Source organism: Phaenicophaeus curvirostris, chromosome 6 (assembly GCF_032191515.1).
Source record: "Phaenicophaeus curvirostris isolate KB17595 chromosome 6, BPBGC_Pcur_1.0, whole genome shotgun sequence".
Classification (NCBI taxonomy): domain Eukaryota; kingdom Metazoa; phylum Chordata; class Aves; order Cuculiformes; family Cuculidae; genus Phaenicophaeus; species Phaenicophaeus curvirostris.
In genome coordinates this window covers 59,472,976-59,492,868 of record NC_091397.1, presented here as the reverse complement: position 1 = coordinate 59,492,868, position 19,893 = coordinate 59,472,976, and the positions used below count along the sequence as shown (strand labels likewise).

The window sequence follows — 19,893 nt, the reverse complement described above, 5'->3', positions numbered from 1 at the left end:
AAGAAAATGTCATGAGCAAAAATCATACATTTCTACTAAAAATAGTCATATCATTTGTAATTTAGAAAATCCAGATTTGTAGAGTTAAAAACTTTTTATTAGGAAACTATTTTGTGTTTTTCACAACAAAAAGCAAATTGCATGCAAATTTTAGCATGTCAGGCTAAAACAGTGGCCTTGGAGACAAACTTTTGACAATGGTTATTGAAATGGTCAAAAATAATTATTATTTTCTGCAGGAAAAATGTGAAACTATTTAATAAAAAGAGTGGAAACTCACGTTTTATGTAGCATTGAATGTTTGTGGGTTTTTTATTTTTACTTCTTCTCCCACTACTTTGAACACAGAGGAATGTTTGCTTAGAGGGCAGAAGAGAATGCAATCAGCCACTAGGGGTTCTGGACATGAGTTACACAATTATAAATATTTATTGCTGTATTAGTTGTTGTCTGCAAGGCTTTTTGAAAATATTTTTTTTGAAAACCAGGAATAGTTTTACTATAATGAAACAGTACAACTGTGTATATCCCTATCTGTGAATTTAGAGGATCAGTCAGCTGAGAGATAGCAGCATCTCAAACGTTCATGAAATCTTTTCTTTCCAAGTACCTAAAACAACAATCTTACATTAATAAATTCCAGCAATGCAATGAATGTTCAAGTTCAACCTCTTCACTGACCTAGGCACATGTTCAGTGCTCTCACAGATACTTACAGGCACATCCACTGTGACTTAGCACTTGTATTAAAACTCCATACGGAGAGGTAGGTGGTAGGATAAATATCTTACCAGAAGTATGCATGATAAGAAAAAGGATTTATTTTTAAGTTAAGCTTTGCATAATGGTTTAAAACACTTTCTGCTGTATTGTTCTTTCAGAATATACTTTTTTTTCAGAATATGCTCTTTTCAGACAGGTATGCAGAAGTTATTTCTTCATTTCTTTTAAGTGAAACAAATGTACTTAAGTTGATGACAAATCTGAAATAAACCATAACAAATTTACAATATTTTTGATAAGTGGACTTGGTCACACAATAAGAAAGTTAGGATTTTAATTTTGTTCCTTAATCAAAACAGGCTTCTGTGGAAATACAGTTTGAACAAGATTTGTAGTATCTAATATCAGCGAATAATGACCCTCAGGGTAAAGAAAGAACGTAGTTTGTTTAAGGTTTACCTTCCAACCTTTTATTTATGCCTTATCTCCCCCCACTCATCCCCTCTCACATTGCCAGTTAATACCATTCATCTAGGAATCAACTCCTGTGTTTCGACTGGAAGAACAGTACTGGCAAAATTGAGTAGTGTCTGCATAGAGTCTGTTTGAATGTCTTTACAGGCATAACACAATAAACCCACAACTGAACAAACCTGCACATACATAATTGACAACCACCTCATTTCTGGATTAAGTGTAAAAAATGCCTTTAAAATCCAGTTACTAATATTTTACGTGCATAAAGCAGCAGGGGCTATGTTTAGCTCCTCAGTCTTTTTAGTCTTGATTCATAGTTATTGTAGAAATCTCTCCTTAGTGTAACCCACTTAAGCTTGGCATAACCCATTTAAGGACAGACCTTCTAGAAGTTAAAAGCCTTCTGGGGCTGCAGTTTGCAGCTTCAAAAGGAAAATAATATTTGCAGTATAAAATTAGAAATGAACAGTTAGTATATACTCTCATCTGTAAATAAGCTTTTTGATGGTGCTGTCTGATTTCTATTTGGAGGAGAAATACCACAATACTGGCAGCAGTACCAGTTCTTCATACAGAAATATTGGCTTCAGAAGCTATGTTTCTTTTTTTGTGGCCCAGAACTAATATGACTGTGACAGCTGCTATTCAGCAAACGAAAATTCATCACATGTCTGATAAAAATAACATACTTATTATTGTTGCATTGCAATAGATTTAGTATTGTTGTTAATTTGAAATGACTATGCAGTACTGAAACAATGATGAAAGACTGAAAGAAATAATCTTCCCCAAAAGGAAAATCCAAGGATTTTCAGTGTCCCACTGTAGACAGGCAAAACCACATGCACTAAGGCTCCGTGCTCAAAGCTTATAGAAGCAGAGCTCATGGCAATCACAGCAAAGAGTTCCAGAGGTATCAGAAGATGATCTCTCTATGGCTTATTTTGGGGTGTGAACAGCAGAGTCAAGGGCTATGGCAGAAATTCGCTGTATTCCCTTTTGAAGAGACAGAAATGGTTTTTGCGCTGGTCAAGTCGTCTTCCCTTGTGAATAGCTGGGATGCACAAATTGTCTCAAGCAAATTCAGGTGTAAGCTGAGAAGCTTACTTTTATTTCTATGTAATTATGGAGTCTGTGCACTTGCATATTTTGCATGAATATAATCAAATGCTATCCTTGAAACCAACTATACAAATGAGAATCAGAAACTAGGTTTGATGGACACGTTAAGTAAGGTTTCAGCAACATTGCCTTACTGTAATAAAATCTTAGAGGAGGGTCTTGCCACTAAAGAAGCTTTCTCAGCTGATGTTACCATAGGCAAGAAAGTTGACAAAATGTACAAAGGGAATACACAGCAAAAGGAAACTACAGAGAGATACTGTTGAGCTTTTTCATAAAAGGCTCAACGGTAAAATGATAAAGGTGCTGGAGATAATAAATTAGTCATGGCTACAAAGTGATTATAAGAAATGGCAAAAGTACCTGTAAAAAGTGAATGAACTAGCAAAAAGAGAGATGTTTTTGTAGAGTTAAGCATAAAGATGCGTCTGTGAATAATAACTTCTTTGTACAAGGTACAAAAAAATAATAAAATGACAAAAAGCTGATTAGAAAAGAAAGAAAGCTGCAAACTTATTAATGGAGATTTTTGTTTCAGTTTTTATTCAAAAGGGATTGCTAAAGCGAGTAAACAAGCTACAGGGCACCTGAACCAATACAAGAAACGACTGAAATATTAACAGGATTTCTTTTTCCCCTGAGAATATGGAGGGCAGTAGGATCAGAAGTCTAAATCTTCCCCTTTCCAATTTATAGGCATTCCCCTTATACCTATGACTACATCATAGTTCCCCTCCCTCCCTCCCCCCCAGCTGTCTTGTACACCCCCTTCAGGTACTGGAAGGTTGCTATAAGGTCTCCTCAGAGCCTTTTCTTCCCCAGGCTGAACAACCCCAACTCTCTCAGCCTGTCCTCGTATGGGAGGTGCTCCAGCCTGAATGAGTTCTAATAAACAACAGCAATAAATTAGTCAGTCAAACTTCAATTCTCAAAAAAGCTGGAATATCCCTCTTTGAGTAAAGACCACAGAGAAACACCTACTTGGGAAAAGAAAACATCAATCCCATCTATTTTCTCCCTGTGACTAGTAATACACCTTACTGATAGGCAGCAGTAGTAGATATGACACATGTTCATTGTTTCGAAGTATTTGCCAGTCTTATATACCATTCTCATAAATAAATTAAGAATTAAGTAATCCAGATGATGCTGTTGTAACTGTGTGCAGAACAAATGTGATTTTTTACTTAGAGCAGTTACTAGCTGTCAAGCTAGAAGAAAATACTGAGTGGGGTTTCGCATGGCCTGTCTTGGATCCAGTGTTATTCAATATTTTCCTTAATGACCTGGATGATGGAATAGAGAGTACACTTATTAAATTTGCGGACAATACCAAGCTGAAAGCATCTGCAAGCACTTTAGTGAATAGGATTTTAATTGAAAATAACCTGGACAAATTGAAAAAGTGGTAAAAAAAATGGAAGAAAAGACTGAATTCAATAAAGAAAAGTACAAGTTATCACACATAGGAATAATGCTTAACTGGGAAACAACAAGAGGAGAAGCAACTGACTATACATCAGATTTACAGAGAGTAGTGAACCACTGACACACTAAGAGTTAAAAACATTGCACTGCATGTACAGGACTATTTGCTATAGGAAACATGAACTAGTCTTATGTTATGCTAATGCAATTAAGTCTGAACAGTTGTCATGGTCAAAGGATCTTGTTTGTTTAGATAGACTGCTTCATGAATTATAGCCACATCAGAAATATTGAATGGCAGGGCAGAGGAAGATAAATTCCTCGCCTTGTGGCTGCTTAAAAACTGAGAACTAGTATTTGCCTCACAATGTGCAGAATTTGAAACCGTAGCTGCCTTTACTGCAACAATTTTCTGTCCCAGTTGACTTAAAAGTTACAGAACTGCTATATCTTCAGGTAGAAGTATGGTACAAACTAAATTATAGGTGGTCCCCAGTAGAAAATCCAGCTGGCCACGCAGATGACAGTTTTTGATTAAGCACAAACCACAGTAGGGAATTCCGTACTGAAAAAGCTGTGAACATTAGACATGCTTGAATAATGGGAGTCACCTTCCAATTTTTTTTAGGAAGTGTTTTGGGGGTTTCATTTTGTGTTCTTCCAAATAGACATCTACATCCATAACATGTATTTTTAATGTTATGTGTATTATACTTACAATTCACACTACTGCCATACATTATTAATATTTATGGATACATAGCAAGAACAGTTGTCTTTAACTATTATCCTCTGCATTGCACAGCTTCAGCAGATATTCTTCAGTGTGGAAGGTACAAAATAGGGAACAACCAGCTATACTGGAGATTTAGAGAGTGTAGTGAATTTCAAAGAGCTCATGAATGAAATGGCATACTATTGCATCATACTTAAGCAGAATTTATGTAGGAAACAGAGTAATTATTCTATGCAATATTCACCAACACTGTTTACAGCAATCACTGTGTGACTTTCACAGGTGTGTGGAGTATATTCATGAAAGATAGGACAATCATGCCTCCAGATTTTGGAATCTGATCAGAAATTATCTTCACTGCCAAGAATAATTACACTCTTACAGCAAAATGAATACATTTTAAGAAAATGCCTAAAAGACACTTCATTTTTATACACCATGTAAAGAGCTGTTGAACTCATTGGAACAAACAAGAGCTCCTTGCATCCCTATTATTAGGATTGTTAAAATACCTCTTGCCCCTCACTACTTTATTAATTTATTGATATTTCATCCTGCTTGGATAATGAAATTAAACAAAAAAATGAAATTCCTGAAATAGTGCATGAACTCCAACCGTTTGTGAGCTATTGTTCATAGGACTTGTATTTCATCTCTGCAATGTTATGTTTAATAATCATGTGTGGTTGAGTAATGGAAGACATGTTTTGATAAGTGGTAATAAATATTGATGCTAGATGAAGGTGCTCCTTTAGTCCTGCTGATTTTGAAGCCACTGTAGTCGTAATTCCAGATTGCACCATTCATTCTCATATGGATATGAAGTCTTTGCCTTACTTCTTCCTGCCTCTGAGTTATGGACCTGAGTCAGAATGCTGCAAAAAGGTGTTGAGCAGATATGTTGTTCTTAAAAACAGAAAAGAACAAAACATACATAGTCCTAGATAAATGATAGTAGTCACCTTTCAGGTAAATGTAGTCATTTTTACACTAGGAGTAAAGCCCAACTCAGCATGGAAGCATCTGCATTCAATTTTAATAGTAAAGATACTAATTAGGAAGGAAGTAAAGGAATTTCTAAAAAGCTTCTGTTGATTTCACCAGTAAATAAAAAAATCTTAAGACCTTCCGATGCGTCCCAAAAAAGGAAGAGATTAATTCAGAAGCAAGAGCTTGTTGTCCAGTAGAAAGTGCAGTGAGAGATAGAAATCTCCTCCAAACACTTAAATTGTTGTCATTTATAGCAATTTCATGATTGAAAATATTTAAATACATTGGTAATTATATATTCAGTATATTTGTATTTTTATAAAAATAAACATATATAACCTGCTACATTGAGGCACTGCTGCACATTCTATTATTCATGCTGAAATTAATTAAAGAAAATTAATTGTACATTATATGAAGCACTGCTTTAATCTTATAAACTTGTTATTAGGATGAGGTTTATTGATGCCTGCTACTGAATGGGGCATGGTGATTTAGAACTCATTGCATATATTCTAAGAAAGACAGAAATGGTCTCCAGATTCTAGTCAACTAGCAAGAAACAGTTTTGTTTCTGCTGTTGTCTCGAGATCCAGACTGAAAAGGCTTAATGCAGAAGGTATGGGTCAATCAGGTCTATTTGACTCAGTTATTCATACAGACAAAAGGAAATTTCGGCCTTCATACCAGACTTCAGCCACCTGCATTTTTAAATTGCTATTAATAAATTAGATGCAAATAAGAGTTATGCCAACTTGACTTGGAAGCAAAGACAGAGAAGTCCTTATAAGCCAGCACATATCACAGGAGGAATGAACCATCAGTCTGGAAGAACTTGCTTTCTAAAGCCAAAAATTGGCAATGTCTCTTCTAGGATTTATTTTTAGGATTTATTTTCCATTTGCATTTGGCATCCTTTTGGAGTATTTTATTCAAAGTATGCTTAACAAAGGACACTAGTTAAAAACAAACAAACAAACAAACAAAACACCTAAATGTACCACTCCTATAAAGGAACTCAGATGTTGGATGAAAGACACACTTCAGTTACTTTCTGAATGGTGCTAATTACAGAGGTCTTCCTACGTAAAAGATGAACAAAGTCAAACAAAGGGGGGTAAAACGTTAACATTTTTGTGGGGTTCTACCTAAAAACTACTCCTTTTGAAATAACTTGGCCTTGTTCTTCTTCCACTGTGTGTGACCCTCAAAACCATTCTAGTCTTTTAAGCTTTTTATAGTCCCTTTTTTCTGAGATACAGGGTAGTGGAGTACCTGGAACATGATATACTTCTAGTATGGGGGATGAGCATACTCTGATAGCCTATCTTTACCTATCAATACTTTAAAATTCCCTAAGCACCGCAGTGTCTACTATGTAAGTTATTGTTCTGTGCGTAAATGAACTGAAATAAATGGACCTCCTGACCTTCTGCCCAGATGGTAACATGGTGAAAAGTATCATCTATTCATGGCAACAGATATTTTCAAGCAGATAAATAAAATCAGAGTAATTCCAAGTCAGGATTGAATTCTCATATTTCCTTTTATTTCTTTTAAAAAGATGCGATTGATACAACCCACTCACTGCCATATCATCATTAATGATTCCAGATACAGTGAATAACTAAAAATTATCCCCAAGCCAAAAAGCAACTGCCAAGGCTCAAAACCACTTAAAATTCTTTAGTTAGAACTTCTATGTCTAAACATGTATTTAGAAGATTGCCTGTAGACAGCCAAGTGTGAGCATCTTGCTGTCTTTATCAGTCAAAATGGATTGATGTTTGACATAGAAGCTGGGAACACATTTTAGAGCATCAGACACTTATTGGCATCTTCATTGCCTATGGCTTGCACTACAGTTAAGCTTCATAATGGAACATGTACTTCACCATATTGTACACTGAATGGTGTAATATCAAGGGTAAACTATAGAAATGTCTCTATATATGTTATCCTTTAATTCTGAGGTACTTATCACCCTTCAATCTGAAAAAAAGAAACAATCCACTAAAACCAACCTATCCTCTGTAGACACTGTGCAGAAAATTAGAGTTACTGTAGTTGAAATGATGGCCACTAAGAAAATTAACGCTATGTTACAATTGCCATTTTAAACTTTATATCGATTTTAGTGAAAGTTGCCAGGTTAAAGCGATTTTTAGAACTAAACAAAAAACTTCTTGAGATAATTGAATAACTGTATGAACCCCATTCTCAGGAATACAGGAATTTTTTTTATTAGGGCAGTATCTTAATACATTGCATTTTGAAAGTGGGTACGACCATGCCATTAGACATAACGTTTCTCCACCTGCCATCAAAAATACACTATCTGCAAACAGGCTCTTGGAAATGATAACATAAAAAAAATTACAAGTATTAACAGAAAAAGGGGAACGGAGCTGAAAGCAGTCTTGGTACCATTTCCTTCAAGCACAATTGTACTACTCTAAAGCTATTGAACCTGGTATCATCAAAAGAAAATGTCACAGACTCTCAACAGCAAAGGACAGACAATTCTGTGGATTATTGGATCATGTCCTATTTATAGATATCTAACCTTTTCAGCCCCAAAGAAAACCAAACAGAGAAGTGGAGTCGTGTCAGAGATCCAAGCCCCAAATTACAGTAATTTTGTAGTGTTATTGTATTTTGTTAACCACAGAGACTCAGCAAAACACTGAGTCACCATTCATATGAGCAATGTTTCATTGTCAAAGTAAATAAAACTACCATACTTATATATTCCTAAAAGAAAAATAAAAAGAAAATGAAAAATCTGAAAAGCTCTCTGCCTCATATACAACTTTTATCTTTCTGCCTGTACACTGATAACATAATTTTTTCCAGTAACAGTTTAAATAATCTCCACTTTGGATAATAAATGAGAGGCAAAGCAGGTAAATTCTGCAATTCCAAAGTCAATCAATTATAATATTAATTTCATGCCCTAATTTAGATCTGATCTAGAAAAAATCACCAAGAAGACATGAAATAGAAGATAAATAATTATAGGTCCAGGAACACAGTTAATCTCAGTTGCAAATGAGTGAAAATAGGGCCATTTTGTGCAGCAGAAGAAAGAGCTCTTGAAGGCAAGAGCTTTTGCAACCCTATCCATGTAACCTAATTGCAATGGGTACTTGAAACTGCAAAACCTTTGCATGCTTGGGCCTCACATTGATGGGTCTCAGCAACAGCTGAGACAGAAGTAAACAGATTTCAGTTCTGGATTCTTTCCAAGGCTTCACAAAGCTAAATTACGCTGCAGGGTCTTTTATTAATTGCTCTGGCAAAGTATGGAACAAAGTATGAGGCACTCTGTACCCCTGAACAACGATCTTCTCTAAGTGAAAAACTAAAATTAAATAACTAATCTCTATTATATTATTAATCTTCAACATAATCTTCATCATAGTTCTTTAAATGTTTATTATATCTGTCCTAAATTAAAAAAAAAAAAGTGGGAAGATCTGAAATCTCCCTCCCACTCCCAAACCTGGGTACAGATTGCTACGCCTGCTATAGCAGATATCTCACCACTATTTCAGACACTGAGATTTAGTTTTGAAAATCAGTCACTCCTACATTCTACCATGCATTGAAACTATCATTATCTTCAATGGATTAATATCTCTTTTATAGCAAATACATAAGTGTCCATAAATGATTGCCCAAGACTAGCTCCACGTATTTACTCAAACCAAATGAGGGTCATGCCAACCATCCCTAAACTTTAGTTAGAAAGGAATTAGCTGCATCAATTTATCAACTCATGGCATATATTTCTTTCCAATAGACTCACTGAGTGGTAGCTGTGATGTGAAAAGGCATACACGCATCTGTTCTCAGTTCAGAGCTAAATGTGTATATATATTACTTTATTAGCAATTTAGTCTTCATTTCTTTTAATTCAGTGATGCCAGCTCTGCATAAAGAGGACATTTATTGGTTTTCTTCCCATCTGATAGCAGGACAGCATTATGATTTCCAGTACTGGCCTCCTTGGCAGAAATTATATTATATGTGAGATACAGAATCATGTGCTGTAGATGTTGCACCATGGAAAACTTGACAAGGTTTCTGTGCCTGATTTCTTAAGAGAAATGGAAAGCATTCTTCAAGAAACTTGTAATCTTCAAGTATTAGGAAAGGAAAAATTAGACTATCTATATAGTCCTGAGATGGTCTGATTTCAAAACTGCCTTGATTTAACACCCTGTGCAAAAGGAAAAACATTAGTTCTGATTTCCACAATATTCCAAGTATTGCATAGTCACGAGAAGCTAAATCACTGTGTAGAGGAATTTATACTGGCCTTATCAGTTCATTTCACTGAATCAATCTATACTTGAACTCAAAGACTGGACTATACAGGTTTTCACCCAGTGAATGTATTTTCTTGAGGAATTCCACTGTCATCAGTCAAGCAACTCACACAAGAAGGTTCTCACTGGTGTAAAGGTTTGTGTAATGTAGCCCTTGGCTTACAAACCATATAAAAAGCTTTTATTTTGGCAAGAGAACCGTGCAACAACAAGTTTGTCACATTTTTAAGTACTGTTTAAACAGCCAGCTTATATAAAAAAGAACAATATCAATATATTAAAAATTTCCTAATCATTTGCCTGCTTGACCTGAAGCCCATTCACTTTTCATTTTCCTCACAGTTCAAACTGCTTGTTTAACCCGCTCAGTCAGTCATTTTGATCTCTTCACACTGGGATAACGTTTAATGCATCTGAAATAAACTATATCACCATCTGTAAGTTTATATTATTGATAAGCATTTTTAAAATCTGTCTGCTAAACGTCTTGCACAGCTATTGGCACGATACCGGCAATGGCAGAGGAGAAGCCTCCTGGCCTTTCCCAGGATATTATGAGCAACCTCACACATTGCCTTTTTGTCTTGCTTGAGTACTGAGGGGGCACAGTAGCTTATACTGAAGCAACCAACTTTTTAACATGCTAACTAAACCATGGGAATATCGATACAGCCTGAGAAAAACGTAAACATTAATTACAAAACTTCATCTGAAGGCATGACCTTAACTTGGAACAACATTATATTCCGCAAATGCTTACAGAAGAGTTTAAGTCTGATGCTTAGTTTAGTCTCGTACTGTCATTAAGTAACACTACAAGAAAAAGATGAGTAAACATATGAAAACAGTTTGGTTTTTTTTCTGAAAAGTACTCAAAATCAATTCACATAACTTTACTCTAGCTTAAAGCAACAATTAAAATAATCTTTTTATTGCATTTTGAAGCAGTTAAGGTTTGAATACAGGACATCAATCATCATAGAACTTTAAGTAGTATTTATGTTTGTCTCTGCATTGGGATTTTAAGTAATATTAACATAAAGCGAGAAGCAAGGACATCACATTATTATTTTTCTGAATTCCAGGTGACTACCTGTAATCAAGCAATTTCTTTACAGTAGTGGTAAATGTCTATATGTCAAGTTTAATTTGATGACTGATACTATGCAATTATTCTAAAGGCACTTATGTCTGTAATTGTAGGGGATGCTGTAGGGAAGGAACGTGCTAAAAACCCTTCCCATAAAGCCATTATAATTAATTAAAAACAAAACCAAATTAGAATATGAACATGTCCTTTAGTTTAATCTAAAAATATACTCAGTAAGAATAAATGCTGATCCATACATTTCAGCAAGTACAAAACCCACAGTAAGTATTTTTGCAAGCACTGCTGTAGCACTGGGTAAGACTAACTGTCAAAATAAAGATCAGAAAATCAATTAATCCAAAATTTCTACATGAAAGACAACTCATGGGAGTCTTCTCCACTGTTCTGTCTTGAAATAGCATTTACATATTGGATATATACCACATAATGACATAAACTGACAATTCTTTATTATCTCAAGAATTTTAACTTGAAAATGGAAATGAGAATTCCTTTTACTTCTCTTCATTTGACACAGTTCAAGTATATTTTTCATAATTCCCTCAGTCAAACCTCTAGTTAAAAGACTAACTTTGACAGAAAGAAACCTGATCAAGATAGCTGTGTAGAAAGAATGAGATGTCTGTAATTACACTCAATAACCAAGCTGACTCTACCGTGTTTATCAGACACTTACGGCAAAATTTGCTTTCATTTTTCATCCTGTAGAGCTCGTAGCCTTCCCTGATGCCTAACAAATAATAAGTGCTTCTGTATAACTGTACGGCATAACATGGAAGTGCAGAAGTTTTCAAAATAATTGGAGCCAAAGTTAGTGTGGTATTGACACATAATTTATTTTCCTTCCTTCCCTGATGTTGTATTTCTCTGCATACACCGTAGAGTGCTGAGGGAAAACAGTTTACATGATATTAAAAAGCGCAGGGGAGAACAGCTCGCATAACACTAAAAAAAAAAAAATCTTTGTCAAAAATTAGGGTAAGAAACCAAAAATGTGTCAAGAATTTATAGTTGTCAAAATTTCAGCTTTTGAAAGATGAAGCAATTAAGTGCCACAATAGAAGTTTCAGGACTGAGTACATTTGGTTTGGTTTGCCTAACAATAATTGGTTTAGTTTATAATCACTTAGCTAACATTCAACCTCTTTATTTTTTGTCTATGAAAGACAGTTGAGAGTGTCAGAACATTTTTACCTAGGAGGTACTACTCTCTCTGAAATATTGAAAGAATTTTTGCTGGCGTGATCAGCACAGTAGTTGAATTAAAATTAATAAAACAAAAGAAAATAATGAAAAAAAAGAAAGAAGAAAATCTCTTCTCCCAAGATATGCTCTTTGGAATACTTTTGGGATGTAAAAGTAGAGGCAGCGTTGGAAACTTTCAAAACCATCTTTGAAGATGCATTTAAAGACTATCAACCACAAACTTAAGTCTAATCACCTTCTTAAAGGAGTACCTCAGTTTGATAAAGATGAAAGAAATATTTAGTTGAAGTTTTGAATCTTGGAAGCTGAACAACTAACTGTCTGTCATGCAGCTTCAGAAATGTTAAAGAAGTGTAAAGTTAATTTAGACAAAGAAAAATTAGTATTCCATTAATAGTCTTTCCCTTCATTTCAGTGTTTTTGTCTGAGAAGATTTCAGACAGAATACAATATCTCTTAGACCTGTCAACCCTTAAAGGCAACTTCAGTAGCAGCAACCATCATAAATTGTCTTTTCTGTTGTACGAGGGCCTTATTTTCTCACTTTGACTGAAATGGGTTTATGCATCGATAATTTAAAACAGACCACTATATAATTTGCTTTTTGTGCTATTTAGAACATAAAATTCAACGTTTTCTTTGCAAGGTGTACCTGTTAAACAACAATATACAGCTCCTGCTGGAAGAACACAGCCTGAGACGGACACCTCCTGTTGTTAAAGCCAAGGTGCCATGGTGATCTGCCTTTGAGCTCTTCTCCATTGTTTTGTTTTTCTTTTTGTTGTCTCTATGGGTTTCTAATCTTTTTTACCCCTCATATTTTAACATTCAGTATTTTTCATGCACTGAAGTTAGCATCAAGTATAAAATATTCAACACCAACAGTAAGATTAAAGCTCTTGAGTATAAAGCAAGATGCTACAGGGAGCTACTGTTTCTGTGTGTTCTAAGACCCAGAGGCAAGAGGCGTTTGAAGAAAAAAGGTGGACTGAAAAAAAACCCGATGCTACACTTGTTTTGAATATTTCTTCCTCTTCACAAAACCAGTAAGAATTATAACTTTTCCCAACTTATCTCTGAAGGAACACCTTTATCTCTCTGTTCCCCTTGAACAAGGCTTCCTCCTTGAAATGGGTGTTCAAGAATCTTAATTCTGCACTGCCGGCGGTGCCAACGCTGCACAGCAAGATCAAACAGCCTGTGTTCATCCGTGCCCCGCGGCCAAAGATTAAGGAAGAGGCAGGTTTATCCTCCCCCCTACTTGCTACGTACCAGATGCTGGCTGATGTGGGCACTATTTCTGTTTGCAGAGCTCATCTTTTAGGGGAGACGCTATAAACGTGCCAAACAAGCAGCCATGTCTTAGGGAGTAACAGTGGGTGAACAGTAATTTATTTATTCATATATATAAATGGGGTTTTTTTACATGAACATTTGAGGAAATTCCTTTCTTTGACTCTGTCTATGTTTACTGTGGCACGTAGCTGTTATAAAGAGCCATATTATCTTTGAGCACCAACTTGATTTCAACAATAGCAAAAGAATTACATAAATATTCACTCTATTGTAAGATTTACTCAGATTTTTTTTTTCCACTTCCAGTGGGTGCTTTTTTAGAACACTTCACATATTGAGAGTACTTCATTGATTCAAAGGATTATGAACCATACCAAAATTTACAACTGGGAGAACAGCTGGATTTACCACACTGAAATCATATATTTTAAATTCTGAATACTTATATGAGAGTACGCAAATCTTCATTTTCCTGTTCAATAGCATAGTTACAGCTGAAAGAACGATGACCTTTTTTCCATTACAAGCCCTTTCTAATAATGAGTAGAGCCAGGCGCCAGCATGTGCCAGAACTGGTGAAGTCATCTTTGTCTGGAGTACGTATACACAAACTTAAATATATAAGTTTAAAAAGTCACAAGCATATTCAAAGCAAACTATTAATTGCTGACTGGCAGTAGCTTAAAATCATATTTCCAGATGTTAGGACATACAAGTCTGTTCTTTTCTTATACCTGTATTTTAGAGGAGGAAGAACTTGCTCTGATTTTCTGGTCTCTATATATTGACCGCTGATGGGGTAATGAGTAATGCTGTTCCTGTTTTCCAACTCAGATGGCATTTCTTTTTAACTCCTAAATACAGAACAATGTATTCATGTAAAAGGAAACTTAAAGTCATCATTGCTCTTATTAATATTTGAATACTGTATTTGGTAAGTGACCAAAATTCTCTTTTGAAGTAATGACCACTTTAAGACAAATATGTTTAGACATGTTTAGAAATCACATGAGTTAAATTTATTTTAACTGATATCAAGATCAAGAGAGTCAGGGCTTAGTAAACCTGGTCACTTAGATTTACAGGGTTAGAAGACAGTAAAGCAAACATGCAAAAAATTCCCCATTTGAGTTTTAGATCTGGTTAATATTTATTAGAAATATTTCTGGGGAATTTTATCTAGGTGTATTGCACAGGTGATGGTATACTGTGTTTCTAAACTAGTATAAAAAAGCCACGTGCAGTGGTTGGTGATCAGATTTGCAAAAATCTGATTTGTAGATTAACATACACAGAAAAAATGTCTGTTGTTAATATTGTGGTATTTCAAGAGACTACAGTTTTCAGAAGCTGTTTTGCTGACACCGGTATAATATTTCTGATGTGGTAAAATACAAACATTAAAATCAGGTGGCTACACAAGGAGAAAACAAGCTAGGTGTATGGATAGTAAAATGTAGTTAAAAAAAGAAAGAAAAACTGCAGTACATCATAGATTCTGTGGCTTTGCTGAAATAGCTCTGAAGCAGAAGTATATAAAGATGGAGAGATTGTTTTAAATTAAAACCAGAAACAGTTACATACAGAAACCACCCATCCTCTTATAAGTTTAATTACACACATTACACCTCTAAATGTTTTTTTTTTTACTTCCTCAGATATAAAATCCTGCCATACGTTCAAGAAATATATCAAAGGATTAGTTTTCTGCATACAAATACTTATGTTTCAGAGTACATACATTTTTCCTTCTTGTTTTCACTTGTTGAAAACTAACAGTAGATAGTATTTCAATAATATATTGTCCTTACCTGCCTTGAAAAGCTATCTTGTCAGTTTTTCAAGAATACCTTGATCCGACGTCTCTATCAAATCATCTAACCTTAGATGAAACCTTGTGCTATTGGAGGGGCTCTCACTTCTATTGCCTTTTATTAAAACAATATAAATGACAGATCCTTTTACAAGGTAGCCTAGAGTGACTAGTTCTTGTCACAATGTTGTCATAGTGACAGTGACATCAATATACTTCATGACAATCAACACGGCAATTTATCTGGAGAAAACATCAGCGTTGATTCCTCAGCGTATTTTGTATTGATTCCTTTTTCAAGTCTCATTGGATAATTTATTTTTTGCACTATTCCTTAATTGAAATATGTCTGTACTAATTCTTCTGACTGTTAGCAGTCTTATAAAAAAATTGGAATACAAACCCAAAACCAAACCAAACCCACAAAAACTGGAATGATAAGAAACAAAAAAGTCTGACTGTTTAATTTCTTTGTAAGAATTAAAATCTCAGTTATTTGTTAGCATAGCAGAGAGATCTCCTAAATCTGCTTCTGTGACCCTGCAGTCATAGTCCTTTTTAAAAATAAGATGTGGAGTTGCTTATAGTATAAAGTATTATACATAGATACACACAATAAAAGGAGCAGAAACTGGTTCCCTCGAAAGAGGTAACATATTCTCAGTCTCAAGTATGTTTTGCTAGGAAATACTCTATGTTCACTAAAACCTCTCAGTTTCATGCCATTCTTACATTGTTATAGTGCCTCTCTTCAACCTAGAACTTGTCACCTCCCTGAAACTTTTCCCATTTCCCCTCAGTAATTGCTGGATGACATACAATCACTTGAAGTTCCTGAAACAAAGTGTGTATTCCTTGTTTTTCGTCTGGGAACTCTGTCCCTCAAATAAGGTGAAGGCTGCAGTTCACCTCTTACCCATCCAATCTCTGTGCTGTATGTGAAATCTGCCAAGGCAGCAAATGAGCGCTAATTGTGGTTTCTTTATTGATAATAGAAATAATTTAAGACTACTGGTGATAAACTTCAGTGTTGATTTCAAATGTTTCCTTTATGTGGTATTATTTTAAAAAAATGCTTTCTGATGTTACCAAGAATAGTTTTAATTCTGGAACCAGGCCACCTCTTTTTTTTTAGGTTTATTAAACATATTAAGTGGGAATAAACCAAATACACCTCTCCAGTTTCTAAATAAAAAAAGGAATATCTTTGTACCAATATATGAATACAATATGTTCCCATATCTTGAACATTCCATGAATTTGTAATGCCATGTATTTGAAATAAAGCCACAGTTGAAGAAGGAGAAATGCAGACAAGTAGAATAACTTTTAGAAATAATCTAAATTTCCTATCACTTCATATTAGCCACATGAGGTCCACAGTGGAAGGCAGTCACATACACTGCACGTATATGAATCATGTTCAGGTTCTGAACAGGTTTTGAAGCTTAGAATATAAGCTGGTTTGCACTGGAACAAGATGCATCAATAGTTGTTCTCAAATGATCAAACCACGGCCTTTTTCAATGGAAATCCCTAAATAGAAACACACAGAAGGATTTGAGTTGCGGTGCTTGGGTTGCCACATTTTAAGATTCTATTCAAGAGAAAGGCAATTTTTAATTTTGAAATGCAATTACTGCACCATGTGGTAAACAAGACGTATGCTTTTCACTATCAGCAGCAGTTAATGGGAGTCCTGACTGCCTCAGGCATTTTATAAGTACTTCTAAATTAATATATTACAGGCTTTGAAATGTTTGACCAGAACTATATTATAAAGGATGAGCAATAGTATAAAGAGCCCTTTTCCCTGTGAGCTGGTGCTTTGCACAGTCAGGTGTATTTATATTACAGCATGCATGTACTTTATGCATAAAAGCAGTTTTTCTGATTTTACCAAATTGTGAATAAGTACTCTAGTCTATGGTACATGAACAACTCAAAACAAAGAGTTTGTTTTGATTATAAAGTAAACTTAAAGGAAGAAAAATATTTAACAGGTGTTAAATGCCTAAGTTGAAAATATTAGTAGGAGTATTATAAACACTGGAATATTTTAGTAGTTATTTTTAAAGCTGTTCTTCATAATTGATATCTTTGTTAGTAGATTACTCATCCAAAAGGCCAGCAGAGAGACAACATCTACCAGCTGCTCCTCTTAATCATCTGACACTGAATTCTTCATCGACATCCCTATATAAGTTGTTGTTCCCTTATAGAACAATACAGGATAGAGGTTCAATACTGACCTGAAATCATTCTGTTACTGATTATGTTAAAAGTCAATTAAGCTTGTTTAAAACACCATGGTGACTTTTGAAAAAAAATTCTGTACAATAATATGAATAATTGTTCATACAAACAAAAGGAAAATTAAAAAATACAAGAAAACTGAAACTCTAAGTTCCCTGAATTTTCACCGATACCTTAATATTGTAGCATGTCTTCCTCACTGAAATCACTTACTTAAAATCCCCTTGAGAATCGCTGACTTGCTGCAGTTTATCAATAAATAAATATGTGATGACAATATAGATAGTTTTAGTTTACCCAAGTTAAAAAAAAAAGAAAGGAAAATTTGTCCTCATATTAAAAAGTAGATTCTGGCTTCTTTTTGTTCTTATTTCACATTTGGTTTAAATTCAGCTTTGCAAGCTGACGTTTGTGAATTATTATATATTTTTGTTATATAAAAGTGACTGTATTGCAAATAATAAAGTTGGTAAGTTTGTTCACTGATATATATTACATATATATATATATATGAACTTAAACAGCAGATTTCTGCAATATGCATAATAGATCAGGGTAAAGGATGCAACTGTTCTCCTAGATGCTCACAATCTTCATAATTAAAGAAATGACAAAGAACATGGAGCTCTTTTTTGATCATGGCCTTCTGTTGAGTCAATAACCCTTCAATTCATGACCATTTAAGTTTTATGAAGTATTAATAAGAAAATGCCATAAAAATTCTTACAAAAACATGAAAATATCACAAACATTAGGTATGGAGTAAATTAATCAAAACAGTTGCAGTTACAAAATTTCAGAGGACAAAGAAATTGCCGAGGAAAACAAATGAACAAATCACAGTAGAAATCAATTCTCTTTCATCAAAATTTCCTCATCGATCTGATAAGGTATCATTGAACACCATTGATCCACAAGAATTCCTGTGAATTTATAGTCATCTAATGTTGGAAGTTGACATTGCACTATAATGTGAATCCACAGAATCCTGAATATAAGAATTTATTAAAAAAATTATTTTGCACTGAAATTATAAATCCACTGTGCTACACCATGGGGTTTGCATTGAGAAAGAGAAGCTGTCTCCTTGGAGTTTATAATAGCTATCAGATATCAGCTTTTTATTTTTAGAAGGAGAAATTGCTTTTGTCGTCATGCTCACTGCAAAACATTTCCAGAAAGAAAGAAACTGCTTACTGTATCAAGGTTTAATTCAACAGTCAGGGCATAGACAGAACAGTCAAAATTTATTTATTTTTGAGCAATTCCTTACTAACCCATGGAAAATATGGCAGGCTGCAAAGACATTGTTGATAAGGGTTGATAAGCAGTTGCTCCAGATACCATATATTAAAAAACAATACTTACAGAGGGAATATAGCTTATTTAAACTTAACTGCTAATGCACTACTATTTTTATATGTTTAAATGTATAACCTGCTTTAGGCTAATCTTGCCCCTCTCCCCCTCTCCACATTGTCCCAGGTTTAGGGATTAAAAGAATACTCTTGCTAAGTAACTGGTGTACTCAATTCTCAGTTGTGTTTGATGGAGGATGTTTGAGGTTGGTAGAGGAAGCATCATAAAGGTTGGTACAAGGAGACTGGCATGTTTTCATAGCAGAAGAAATAATCCCACCCTCTGCTGCAAACAGAGACAGAAATCCAGGCTGTGTAAAATATTGGTGAGTCCTCAGGGCATCTCCTGTATTATTGTGTTAAAATTGTTATTGTGAGCATGAAAGCAAGCTAGACATTAAGATGTAAAGTGAAGAATACAAAACAAAACAGAGATGCATATGTTTTTAGTCAATGCTATAATACTCGGTCACCCTATATAATGTGTTTGTAGAACTTGAAATAAATGTCATCCTAAAAATTTCTTAGAGATGGACTAGAACCATTTAATAAAAGCAGAAAAAAAACAAAGACCTTTCACATTAGGAAAGGACTAAATACATTTGGACTGTTTATTTTACAAAGATAAAGCATAATAGGACCGAATAAAGATAGGATAAGATAGATGACACTGAAAAAAAGATTGAAAGCTGTCTTTCACTGTTGCATAAAACAGAAGTAGAGGCTTAAAAGAAAAAAAAAAAAAGAGGAGAAATGTTCATTCCCCCCAACCAAAATTCATAAGTGGAATACATTGCTACAATACATGACTTCCAGGAAGCCCTTATGAGAGGGGAAATAAAAGGAAAAAAGATTTATATGTGCAATAAAACAAGCATATTCAGTATTCAAAATAAAAATTGAAACTGAAGCATCTTGCTTCCTCTTTTGAAGTCTCTCATAAGTAACTAGTAGTGTAAATAATGAAATGCATTCACCTTTGGTCTAATAAAGTACGTCAAGTCTTCAGGTGCTGTAGCTGCCCAGTTAACAAGCGGGGTTCC

General features: G+C 34.6%; 1 protein-coding gene across 7 annotated transcripts in view; it reads right to left on the bottom strand.

Moving 5' to 3' along the window:
• The window catches only part of DGKB (diacylglycerol kinase beta), a 408,380-nt gene that overhangs the window by 333,401 nt on the left and 55,086 nt on the right, over positions 1-19,893 (bottom strand). For 3 of the 7 annotated variants that reach the window (XM_069860360.1, XM_069860362.1, XM_069860363.1), the window contains exon 1: positions 15,235-15,359. The exons of 1 other annotated variant lie outside the window; for it this stretch is intronic. The gene's annotated coding sequence lies outside the window, so the exon portion shown is untranslated. Of the gene's footprint in view, positions 1-15,234; positions 15,362-19,893 lie in introns of those variants that run through there. 3 more of the 7 variants (XM_069860359.1, XM_069860361.1, XM_069860356.1) reach the window with 2 other exon arrangements.